Source organism: Bactrocera tryoni, chromosome 5 (genome assembly GCF_016617805.1).
Source record: "Bactrocera tryoni isolate S06 chromosome 5, CSIRO_BtryS06_freeze2, whole genome shotgun sequence".
NCBI classification, from domain to species: Eukaryota; Metazoa; Arthropoda; class Insecta; order Diptera; family Tephritidae; genus Bactrocera; species Bactrocera tryoni.
Genome location: NC_052503.1, coordinates 79,442,603 through 79,455,985, shown reverse-complemented (window position 1 = coordinate 79,455,985; position 13,383 = coordinate 79,442,603).

The following is a 13,383-nucleotide window of genomic DNA, read 5'->3' as shown; positions in this document are numbered from 1 at the left end:
TAAGATGAATTTCAGTATAAAAGTGTATTGGATGGTTGCTACGATAAAATATTATGTAGAAGAAGATGGTTTTATGGAACTATCAAACATATTCAACCATTAAGAGGGATTTCTGAACAAAAAAATGGACGATAAAGTTTTTAAAACTTAAAGTTCACCTATTTCATAGAAAACCAAAAGTATGATGAGAATTACAGTCATGTAACGCTTCGAATGATTTATTGGAAATACCGTGTTTGACTTGACATGATAGTCTCAATGGTAGAGACATGGCAATACCTAACATTCTAACGGCAGATTTGAAATCTGGTTTTTCATACTTTCTAAACGTCCAGGAAAATAATATGAGAAGGCCAATATATCAACCAAAATGTCTCCGACACTTCAGCCGTGCAACATACATAGTACAGCTGGCAGATCGACGTGCCCCAAGATTGCTCTAAGGAGCAGGAGGCATCTAGATAAAAGGGTCGAGTGTAGGTTGTAAGACCCCAGAGATAATACTCCTAACGGTTGAGAGACTTATGAGTACATTCGGAAGGTTGGGTTTGTTGAGGATAACCCAGACTTCAGATTCTGTCTGAGTCTGTGTTATCTGGTTACGGGGCATTGGTTTTGGTTTGCATTTTTGCATCAGAGGAATCTATCTGATAGTTTGGGTTGGTGGGCGCGGGTAGAGGACTGGGGGCACGTAATTGCAGAATGCCCGATGAATTCGGACATTAGGGATCTGGCTGGTATGGGGATTAGCTGGACTGATGGACGTTTAGTTGTTAGCGGTGTGATCTCCACTAGTCGGACTGCCAACCTATTAGTGTCGTTTGCGTGTAAGTTGTTTAGAAGGCGAAGGCGTTTAACCTGGATTTAGAGTTAGCTTCCTGCTTATAGGATACAACCCCTGGTCAACAGTCCAGAGCAGTATGGAATCTCAACTGGTAGAAGTTTCGACTACGTAAGGTCTGACAGGAGACTTAATTCTGATACCACGGGAAGCAGGTGACCTTAGAGTTTGCTCCAACCTGCTCATGCGGACTGACCTCTCGGGGTGTATCGTAGTGGTTGTGGTTAAAACCTGAATGCAGGAAGAACACTTTGTCAGTTGAATGTGGAGTTACATTGTGGTTACAATGCCAGATCCAAAGTGCGGCAGAGATTTCAGATGGGTCTCGAACTGTACCCAAGTGGTTAGTGTTCCATGACGAAAGCGATCAAAAGTTCTAAATTGATAGCGCTTGACATAAAACCGAGCTTATAATCTTTTTCGGAATACAAGGTTCGAAAGATATTGTTGCAACGTATTCAAGGATTTGTTAAAATAGATGACAATATTTATGTTGTTCACAGGTATATGCTTGAGAGTCCAGAGGACTGAAATTTGTTCTGCTAGATGTGAGTAAAAGCTGCCTAAACCGACCTTCGAGATCACTATAATTTCCGTTTCCACGAGAGTCGGGTCTAAATACCCAAAACGGACGGGGATTTTTATCCGGCCAAAGACTGACAACTTGCCAGAATGCCTCGAAATTGCTTCAGGAATATTTTTTATAGCTAAAAAACAACAACACCAATATATCCATGATTTCAATAGAGTTCGAAAAGTCAAGTGCCACAGGAAGGTGTCTTCTTTGTAGTTAAATTCGGTCTATAAAGTGTCAGCATAGCGCCAATGACGCAGATAAAGTGTGACGATTAAAACATTATGATCTTAATACTAATATCTTCATAGAACGTTTACAAAGATCTCATTTAAAAAGTGTCAAAAACTAAAAAAGAAATGAAAACTTCATAAAAAATAATTAATTCACTAAAAGCATCAATAAAAATACTAAAGGAACTCGTGTGTCAAGTTCAAAAACAATTCGTGGCGCTCACACTTTTACTAAACTCACTAAACACAAACATTTTTACAACAATCTTCCCACTTGCAACCATAAAACTTCACAGTGTAGCAAGCTAATACAATGCTGCCCATTTTGTACCCCAGTTGCATGCAACATCAACAATATTATATCTTGGCCCGCCATAAAAATACGCCTTTTGTTTTTGTTTTTCTTTTTCTTCTCTCTCGACTTCCTTTTGTATGTCTAATTTTTACTTCTTTCGCTCTTGTTGCCCATAAAATTTGTTTGTCGCGTAGTTTTACAAAATTTGTTGTCTGTGTATCAATGTAGTTTATGCATTTTATCGACACAATTCGACATGTGACATGTATTCGTTAACAAATGTATACAAAATCATACTCACAAACATATACGTACAAATGTTATTTTCAGCGCTTAGTGGGCATGTCTTCTTTATGCGGCGCCTAGGTATGTAAATATTAGGTTGGACCTTCAACAATCAGATCCAACTTAAAGTTATTTCGAAAAAGAATCATTTTGAATATGTCGGAAGATGCTGCGAGAAGACATTTTGACTAAATTTGAAGTTGCCGTAAGTAAGTCAAATAAGGCTTACTTTGAATTGCGCTCCACAGGCACCCAAAGCAATATATTCTTATACATTATCTTTAGTTTTCACCGCTAGTACTCAAAAATTATTAAAATTTCAAATCTCTGTTTATTTTTAGCATCTCATCCGCCTATATACCCATTGCTCTCAGGATTGCATTCATTATGTAAGTAGAACATTTTTAAAGACTGTAAATGTAAAAATTATAAAACAAGAAAATTTCTGCTCATATTTCTTAACGACCACCCTAATGTACATACATATTTTACCATTTTAGTAATATTATGAATAATTTTTAGAGGTATGTTACGTTGTTGCAATTTTAGCACCTTTTTCTCTGTGTTTCGTTTGTTTTATAACTGCTCGTAAATTTTGGAGTTGAAAAATTGTCCGCCCAATTGATGTAAAGAAATTTGAAAAGATCGTAAAAAGTTTACCACAAAAAGTTTATTGTGTTATTTGAAAGTATAGCAATAATCTTGAGATGATTTTGACAGTCATTTTTCGACTGTGATCTTAGAGGCTGTTTCAAGCCAATTTTGGGTTGGTAAAACCGAAAATGATAGTAAAAACTTCCTAATTCATTGTAAATCGACAAGTTACAGCTCCCCAAAATCTTTAGCCTCACCACGTGAGCGCCAGTGTGAGGCAGTCTCCAGTTAGGACGCCTATTATTGCTGTGACAAGCTTGAGAGTATTCTAGCCTTTCTAAGAGCTAGCAGCTCATTGAACCTTTTACATTTCACTTAGGACCAGAAGGTTTTCACGTTCTCACAAGTGCTTGTCGCTGACCATTGCTTGTTGCGCTCGCACGCAGCTCATTGGTCCAGCTTCCGATTGCACGAAGACTGGTTAACGGATGCTCGTTATCATCACGATGAAATTTGGTAGGGGTGCCTTTTCATGCACACTGATCGCTGATTTTGTAATGTCTGACGATTCCGCTGTAGCCAAACACTCAAAAATAGTTTAATATGGAAGTAGACGTATTACTTTCAAGAGATTACTGAATTATTGGACGGTTTATATACATAGTTCATAACATCAGCACAGCCCATTGACAAGACTCAACCTCGCATAAAATGGTGGAAGGAAAAAAAATCGCGTTTAATTAAGCTAATTTCTTTATAAGAATTGTTCATCAGAAGCTTCATTGTTTCTGTTGAGAAAATTTTTCACAAAAAGACAAATCATTCATTTAGGGGAATTGAGACTTTTGTGACACTATTTTGACGAGATATTCATGAAGTAGATGAAAAAGTCGGATGGGTAGGAAATTTTCAAGCAACGAAGTAAGGAGTGAATTTTTATTAAAGCATTTTCAATAAAAAACCTAGTGTTATACTCTTTTGATTTCTTTATCTCTTGCTGTCGAAGGGTGTTGACTCTGCAACAACTCCTGCCTCAGCTCGAGTGTAGTGTCGTTCTGTTGATAACTTGACGATTTTAAAAGAACACATCGGGTTATGTTGGTAGCAAGAATACTTTTGCCTGCGAAACCTTCTACAAATTTTTTCAAATTTATTTAAAATTTCAAATTTTTTATATTTTTTTTTCAAATTTATTTCAAATTTTTAATTTTTTTTTAATTTAAAATTTGTTGTTTTTTATATTTACTTCAAATTTTTTAATTTTTATATTGTTCAAAATTTTTTTTTTTAATTTATTTCAATTATTTTTTATTTTTTTTTTATTATATTTTTAAAATTTTTTAAATTTGTTTCAATATTTTTTTTTTAATTTTTTTTATATTTTCAAATTTATTTCAAATTTTAAACTTTTTGTTTATATTTAGGTATTTACAATTTTTCTATTTTTTTCATATTTTTCAAATTTTTTCCAAATATCCTTCCACATGTTCCATTAAAAATTCAATATCACTAGCGTCGTTAAAATCATACAAAATATACCAAAGTTTTGGTATACTCTTATGTACATATAACTATTTCGTACAACATTGTTTCTAATTATTATGAAAGGCGTAAAAATATACACCAACAACAAAAAGCAAAAAGTTATTAACAAAATGAATTAAAAGTTTCAACAGAAGAGCGCAAGAGACTACAAGGAGTTGATGTAACTTTTTGCATATACAGTTATAATGGACCATATTCATGTACCGTAAGCTGTATGAAGTAGCTACTGATACACACACACATACAAAGAAGTATGTATGCAAGTATTTTAAGCGAGCGAACACATCAAATAAATTGTATGAAAAATAATTGCCAACTCGTTTGGAAAATTACGCAAAATAACAACATAATGAAGAAAGTAGTAAGTGAATAACAACAACAACAACAGTACATAAATTCGACTGCACAACAAAGATATCGTGGCTGGAGCAACACGAACTACAAAATAGCCAAGTCGAAATGGCACGCCAACAACGCAAATGAAAAACGCAGCCGCCATGACGAAGGGAAAGTGCGGAATGGGAGGCAAAAGCGAGCGAGGAAGCAAATTCCTGTAAAGCAAACGCACCGAAAGACTGCAATGATACGAGCACAAGAGCACAAAGACGCTCTGCGCTGGATTGGTGGCTTTCGGGACGAGTAGAAAGCAGACTGGCTGGCAGCAAGGGTGCGGCGGGGGCGCCGGGTCGTAAGCTATGTAATTGCTGATACAAGCGTCAACAAATAGCCACGCCAAGTCAACCCGCCAGCCAACTAAAGCCAGCGTCAGCGCCGGTGGCTGTGATGGCACCGGGATACTGCCGCCTCGGAGTAAAGTGGTCAATGGCAGTGGCAAGACAAATATACTACGCTTTTGTTGTTTCTGTTGTTGTTGTAGTTCGTTGTTATGTTAGTGGTGGTGGTGGCGCTGTTATCAGTGCTCGACTGTTGTAGTCAATTTGTACTGTTGTTGCTGGCGCTGTTTCTGTGGAATCTTTCGCCATAAACTTCTTCTTTTACAGTCATCGATTTCTTCCAAGAAACTTACTCCTGTTAATTTCAACTTATTAATCAAATTGCCAACGTTACGTGCATTTCGCAGCTAACTGTACATACGAGTGTGTACAAGTTGTATAATATATTTTCTGAGACCTTGACTTTTTTGGGGAGCAGCGGAAGAGGGATGGGCGTCACTGATTTTGCGTGCGGCAAACATTTAGTGAAAAACAAATAAATTCATTCACTACATCAATTTAAATTTCCGTTACGACCACCATGAAATCCAATTAATTAGTGAGGGTGGTCTCATTTTGGGAGTGAGACATCAAACGGTTTTTGTTATCTCCATGAAAATTGTACTAAAGTTATTTGATATGCGGGGTTCGGGGTGTTTAACAAATCGACGACTGATATACTCGTATTTAATGCCGTTATTGGCTACGCAGCAACGAAAGCAACCACAAATAGTGGTGGTATGTAATTAAGCAAGAATTTTTGAAATAAAAAATTTCAACAAAATTTTTGAAATTACTTACAACTATTACCGAAATGTATTAAAATTACTTTATAGTCAGAATTATGAACTTCATTACTGTAATTTTGTTGAAATATCTGTTCTATCACGGTATTTCTGAAATATTTTTTAAGTATTAGTCCTATAAACAGAAATCTGAAATGAAGGTATCGTAAATGCAGAGATACGTTTGGTGAGATTAAGAGGTCGATACTAAGAGGGATCTCACTTGGACTGACTCGAACGGCAGTCCCTGGTGTTAGCTTAAACTGCCATATAATAGATCACAAGATCTTCTTTTTCTTCTTTACTGGCGTAGACACCGCTTAGGCGGTTATAGTCGAATCAAAGGGAGGAGTCTCTTATCCGAGGCTGTTGTTTCTTTTTCATTGAAAGCGTTTTTTACGTGGCGGGTTCCAAACCCATTGCACAACCCTGAAGAGGGATGGTTCGCCTTATCACTTTAGCTCGCCTACAAACGGATATTCTTTGGCTACCCAGAGGATACATGGTCTAAGTCGTGAGCTGCTTGAGCCGTATATAAAATAATCGTTTCTGGCCACTCTCAAGTGAATGGAGCTCAGAGAACTTTCTGGCTTGATGGACTTCTGTACTGGACTCCATCCTCCAGATCATAAAACCTTACAAATCGACAAAGCGCTTTGAGCCTATCACAAACTTATTGAGATCAGCTGGCAGTTTCGGCTATGTTTACTGGTTCGCCGAAAGTAAGATTAGCGAGATATTTCAGCCTCAATCATGCGAAGGTTGGACAATAAAGAAGAAAGTAACTGGATGTTTCCACCTTCCATACAAAGTTTTCTTCCGACAGGAGAGAAGCATGAATGCCTATTGAACAGAATCCAGAGAGAACATCTTCTACTTCTAAAATCACAGGAAAGAATTTTCATTTCCAATCAAGTAGTCAACAGAGAATTGCTGCAAGAGGTAGTGATAAATTTGGACGGTAGTCCAAATTTCATTTCATTGATCTCTAATCTTGTCTACACCTTTTGAACAGCAGGTCTTCTGAAACAGAATTATGCAGGAAGCTCTAAACCTGATAAGATTGCTGGGACAGGCACTTCCGTCTCCATAATGATGGAATGGGAACGGGAAGGAGCTTCTTGTGGTTCATTACTGTCCAACTGTTGGGCATCAGACAGTACTGTTGAGTCCAAATCATCAAGCGCTGGCCGACTACCAGCAGTTGATCAGTCGCGAGGTACTTCTAGTCCATGATAAATCGCAGGTGATCCAGCGATCTCTTCGCACTCAGCAAGGTCTGCTTTTCAGTGGTTGTATATTAAAACCCACAGATTTTGATTTTTCTGCGTATATCTGTAGCGCAGTAGAAATTTAAGTAAACACTTGGTATCCATAAAGTTTTACAGCACTTAATTACTTATGTAATACCGTAATTAAAAAGCATACATAAGTACAATTAAAAAAACAAATAACCATTGTTTATGCCAAATTTCATTTTAATTATTTTTGAAATATTCCCGAAGCATGTATTTTAGAAGCACAATAGAGTCTCATGAAATATTCCTTACTCATGCTTCCTGCCTGAACTCACCCTCAAGCATCCAAACCGACACATGCAGCCACTTAGCTATGCCTTCCAGCCTCCGGCGAGCGCAACAAATTTGTAGAAAAATTAAAACTGACATTTGTACAGAATCATTTGTCTATTTTCGATTAAGAAAACAACCAAGTACATGCAGCCATAACAAGTAAAGAACACACACACATACATGCATGCATATGTTCTATATACTACATACATATGTAAGTGCTATGTATAGCATGCCGCTTTGTAATAAGTAAGCGAGAGTGTGAAATTTAATTTTGGAATTCGGCGGAATGCAATGCCTTGAAAGACCATTTAATTAATCACTTGCGATACCGGTGGGAAAATTTCGTCGTTTAAGTGTAAATATATAAATAAATAATTAATTTTAGTAGCCGGGAGAATAAGCAATTAATGTTAGGAGAAAATTTAAATAAATGACTGAAAGAGCTAAGTATGAGAAGGAGCGAAATAGCATGCTTTTGGCATAGTTTCCTGAAGATCATGAAAAGTCGGTTTTTAAGAACTTAAGATACCTGCAACTTGAGCCATATTCATTGCCATTCTTCAATGGCCTCAGGCGATGTCGATACATCGACTTCCTTGCTGATTTTTCTTACAATAAAGTGTACGCAGTCACCACGAGGCAGTTCCACCCCTCGTAGGAGATAACGCCAACTTCTCTGTTACGATCGCACACGCCCAGTTCTATTGAGTCAGCCCGTTCAAATATTTCACTAAAATTTAGTCCTACTTCCGTGCGAGGCTTCTTACCGAGATAGCATTCCCCCTTATGCGACCTCTGTCGCTTAACCACTGGTAGGTATTCACTGGAGCAGTTTGATCTGTCAACCCCAACGCCGCTAAGCTCTCTCTTTTAGCCCACTCAAGGTATTATTTCTTTTGCCATGCGGCGATCCGACTTTATGAATCCAGCTGTCGTTGCCTGCTTTCTTCCGGGGCTTTTAGCATTGCCTGTGGTCCACGAGCCCACCATAAACCTAGAAAAGGTTCTTTTGGTGGTGTCAGCGATTCCGTCTCGCTCTTCCGCCCTACTTACGTACTCAGCTGACTGGATTTCGATCCCTAGGATGATTTCGTCACTCCAGGTCCCACCCGGGCCACTGTCCGATTTTAAGGTCAGTTCCGCTTTACTATCACCCACATCCATTCCGGTATTTTTGTTTTCATTACTCCTGTCTTTTGGGTGGAGACCCAAAACCCATGTCTAAGCCACCTCCTGTAACTGGATTTCAACACGAAAATGAGCACCATTATAATTTGTTCGGATTCTCACTGTAGGACGGCAGAATCTAAATCCTATTACTAGGCTGGAGAATTGGAAACTTGTTTCGACATTATAGCAGATATTCTATTGAGTTTTTCTCTCTTATAACATCCTCGTGTGTCCAACTCTAAGGCATATGTGTACCTAAATTCAAACCCTTGACTGATGACTGTGCCTTTTGTCCGACATTCGAATTGCATCTCCTGTGTCTTTTCGCACCGTTCTTTCTCAGTTAGTGAGTCTTACACCTTTGGTCCTTCTGCAATCTTTTCGTGTAGCTAATTTATGTTTATAGCCGGTACTCATCGGTATTGGCTTTGTACCTAACCTCACTTTTTATGGCAATCGGCGAGTTCAACAGGCATGGCTTCTTCTAGCGGATGTTTTTACAAATTTAAATCTAAAGACGTCTCAGAAGTATTTTCGTATTTGTCAACCAGTTTCACAATATTTCTGATGTCTTTCAGCTAACAAAAGTTGCTACTTTGTACACATTGGATATCCTCTATTTTTGTTCCTGTGTGTTCTGTATTGCTACTCTACCACAAATTTTCATTAATTTAACCAAAACGCGAGCAGTGAAAAACTCCACATCAATAACTACCCAGCCGTTTCTACTAACTTTTTAACCTCTCTGCTCTTCGAACTCAACCCCATCTGTTTCCGCATATATTTCCGACAAGCAAAGAAAGGATTCACCTGCCATCTCCGCACACGTAAATAGCGTATTATTTCGTAGCTACTTATGTATTCCTTAGTATGCTGCATACTCGTTAAAACCCATGGCGACCCGCATATTCTCTACATATTGACCATGTCTGTTTTGTGACGCACATTTCCTGGCAGTCAGCAGTTTTGCGCTTAACATTTCCACAGCAGCTTCTTTAGTTTCTTTTCTTGGCATCCCTTACACCTAGCCGCACACTTGCGTACCAACCTTTCACTTCCGCTCCCCATTAACTTTTCACCCTTTCACCTTTAACCTATTGTTGGCGTTTTAGTACTTGGTGCTTGCTGTCTTCTTGTTTTATCACGATATTTACATACTTTCACTTTGTTCTCAATAAAATTTAAATTGAAATTACCTTTCGCCAGCGCTCGTGTTTCCTGTTTGACTTTTCGACTCGCCACCGTCTAACGCTTGGCCTTTCTGATGGTATACATATGTTTGCCGACTTTAGTCGTGCTCATTTCCAATTTTTCCGCAACTGACAGCTTTAATTTAGTGAAAGCGTACCTTTGTAGGGGTGAAGTTTATAGCTTGATGCTTCTTCCTTCGGACACGTCTTATTGATATGCTTTGAATAGACACACAGTGTGGTTTGTTGTTTTGGGCGAATCGAAAAATGTCTGGTGGTACTAATTTCGCCATGGAAAATATTTTGGATAGCATATTTTGCTTTTTCTTCTTTGCGAACCCGGTGGGAAATTTTATAAAATTTTAGGATTTTCTATGAAGTAAGCAAATCGATTGATATTTCAGTGGCGAAGAAAGGGAATTTGGTAAGATTTTTGTATAATAGCACAGATTTTTGCTGAAGTTTGCTGAAAAAAAATTAAAGTGCAATTTAAAGACGTTTAGGCAGACCGCAAAGAAGTAGAAAATCAGCCGAACAAACGTTCTTCGTTGATCATGCATAGAATTTAGTAGGATTCTATCCTCAGATTACTTTGAAAGTTGGAAGTATAATAGCTTAAATGTAAGACTATTTATATTCGTTACTGGATGGGTTACCCATACCCCATCTTTGATATATCGGGATCTATTCCGGGTAATTAGGAGTTTAACCTGCTACAGTATCCAGAACAAAGCTGCGCAAGGGTCACTCTCGCGACAACTCGAGCTCTTCATCTGCAATGGATGGCGATTTGACTCTAACTACGTCCGAAGTCTGGTCGGCGCATTGTTTCATGTCGTTGACATATGTATTTGAGGAAGGAACTCTTGATGCTCCTAGGAGGCGGTTCCGTTCCATAACTGGGAGCTTACGAGCCTCACTATGTGGTGTTCGATGTGGGACATCAAGAGGCATTCTGTCGTAGTCCGGAGTACAGTGTTCTGACATGTTTGCAACTTCCTCGTCTGCGTTTCACTGCATCCAGGCTACTATATTGATGTGGTGTAGTTAAAGACTGGCCCGCCGATAACCTTTTAATGTTCATTGTCTTTTCCCATGTGCTTACGGCTAGCGACTTGGGGATTTTTTTGCGGCTCTGTACTTTGGCAATAATCGCGGTTGTGTGAAGGAGCACAGGCTGTCGAAAGTCACGCATAAAATCTTAGGATTATCGACAGTCGGAGTTTGCTTAAAGTTTAGTTACTTCGGATTGATTTAAAGTGGGTTTAATTCTTATTTATAGGAACGTGTCTGATATTCGAAATAACCAGGGCAGGACAATGTATCTATCCATTCATTTCTCCAGAATTATGAAATATCATGGCCGTTGTTGCCCTCAGCAACAATTTTAAGCCAACTGTTAAGCTTCTACGCTTGATTTTCATAATTAGTAAAAATTTCCTACAGGGTCTACCACTTTCACTTACTCATACTATATTCGTACATCATATATATATTAACTGTGGCTTTGTGCGCTTACTTTCAATTTCAAAATTTTCTTTACAAATGCATACACTTTACTCCTTGCCTGCTTACACCATTTTATCTTCACTTCAAACATTTCTATGCACACATTCTCCTTGTTGGATACCTATGTAGGTATGAATGCATGTAAGTTGTGTGCGAGGCCATGAAAATGCCCCATGGGGTCAATAATTTTCACTTGCCACTCAATTTTGTTTTATTTTTGAAAGTCGCTTCAACACTCCAAGCACTTCAGCAATCCCTAAACCCTTATATTAGCTAAAGAATTCAGCGCCGTGCCACCAAATTCCCTACCAAACACCCGTCTCTGTTCTCAACCACCCCTCCCACCTTGGTGTAAGCATTTCTAATTAAGTTAAAATACTTTTGCTACTATTTTTGTAATCTTGAAAATTCTCACACACACTCAGACAGACAGCATTTTACCCTTTAGCATTTCGTTGCGCTTTCATATTGATTTGACTCGACATGCTCTTCAGCTTTTTGTTGACATGCTGTGCATTCTAATTATGTTCAAAATTATTTTATTAGCTGTTTCACGTCTCTATACCATATTTTAAATATTTCAAAAGCGATTGCATGCTCCCAAAGGCGCTGCTCCCGCCGCTGCGTGTGCCACACGGTTTGCATGTGAAGCTTCCTGCGGCGTGTGAGACACCGCGTGTGCGTCAACTCACATTAGTTGGGCTCCAAACTCGCTCGCCTCACACTTTGATTGATTCATTCCAACTGTTGTAAGTTGTTGTAAGTGCTCTTATGGCTGTCGTTCTCAGTCCTCGGCTATTAGATTGAGCTGTTCGATGTGCAGGCTTGTGTAATGTCTCATTCGTGCGGTGTTTTCCCAGTGGGTCTCCCCATTATTTCCTATGTTCTACTTCGACTTCTTTATATTTGTTATTTGAGTAAGTTTTCCTGATCTTCTCCAAGTGCAGTTCGTCTACGCTATGACAGCACCGAAACACTTAATGCTTTAATAGTGATATATGTAATCATGTCAGCGTCGTTTCCTCATTGAAAAAAGTGCTGCCTACTAAAAATAATATTTACCTTTTGAACTTGTTTATTTGTTTACATGAAAGCAGATACTCGGTATGACTTTTATTGGTTGTGTTGGGAGCTGTTGTCGGCTGAGTGCTTCTCTTTGGTTTGACAAATTACACCTGCTTGGAGTTGTTGGTGGGTCTCAAGGGACTACTAGTTAGTTTTTAAAGCATAAAAATGAGGACTAATGAAAGTCTGAGATTTGGTTGTTAATACTAAAGATTTATAAGAGCACTATAAAAACGTAAGATTTTGTAGAACATGACTGACAGAACCTGTATATTGTTAAACCCCTTCTGTTGGACATGATAAATTTATCATGTTCAAATCCTAAACTTCGGTTTTAAGAATAGGTTTTAATACCCCGCATCTTTTCAAAACCGGGTCATAAAATACAGCCTACACTACAACTTTCGGTGTGCTATACGTGAGTACCCGCCATTCATGGCCTAAACTCACGCTGCTTAAAAGCACATAAACCCAAACAATGCGTTGATCAGCGCCTCAAATAATACACATTTTTTGCAGGCATTAGTTGCTTTCAATTGGTAAGATGGCAAGGCCACTATTTCCACCATAGTCGACTTCGAGGCTGACGTAAAACTATTGCCTTGCTGTAGGTCCGGCGCCCGGCAGCAATGTGACCCCACACTGAACTGAATTTACAATTCCACATGTCTTTAGATTTCAAACCGCAGCCACCACGAATCTCCTTGGAGCACCTCCAAGGGCTAACTGCTCTTTGTGGTTCCAGATTCAAGTCTCCGGTTGTAATTGTTGTAGCGACAGAATTCTACCAAGTTGAGAGCCCTTGGAGACTGGTGACATTTGCCGTATGAGTTTCAAAAGTCCTTTCATTAGAAGGAACTTCATTCAAAGTTTATAACATCAGTTCAAGCTGAGTATTACAGCACTATTTTTGATACGACTATGCTGTTGTTTCGAGACAAGTCAAATAACAGACATGATACGTAGTGGATTTTAGTCACCTCTTACGACAGACACTACACTACAGTCAG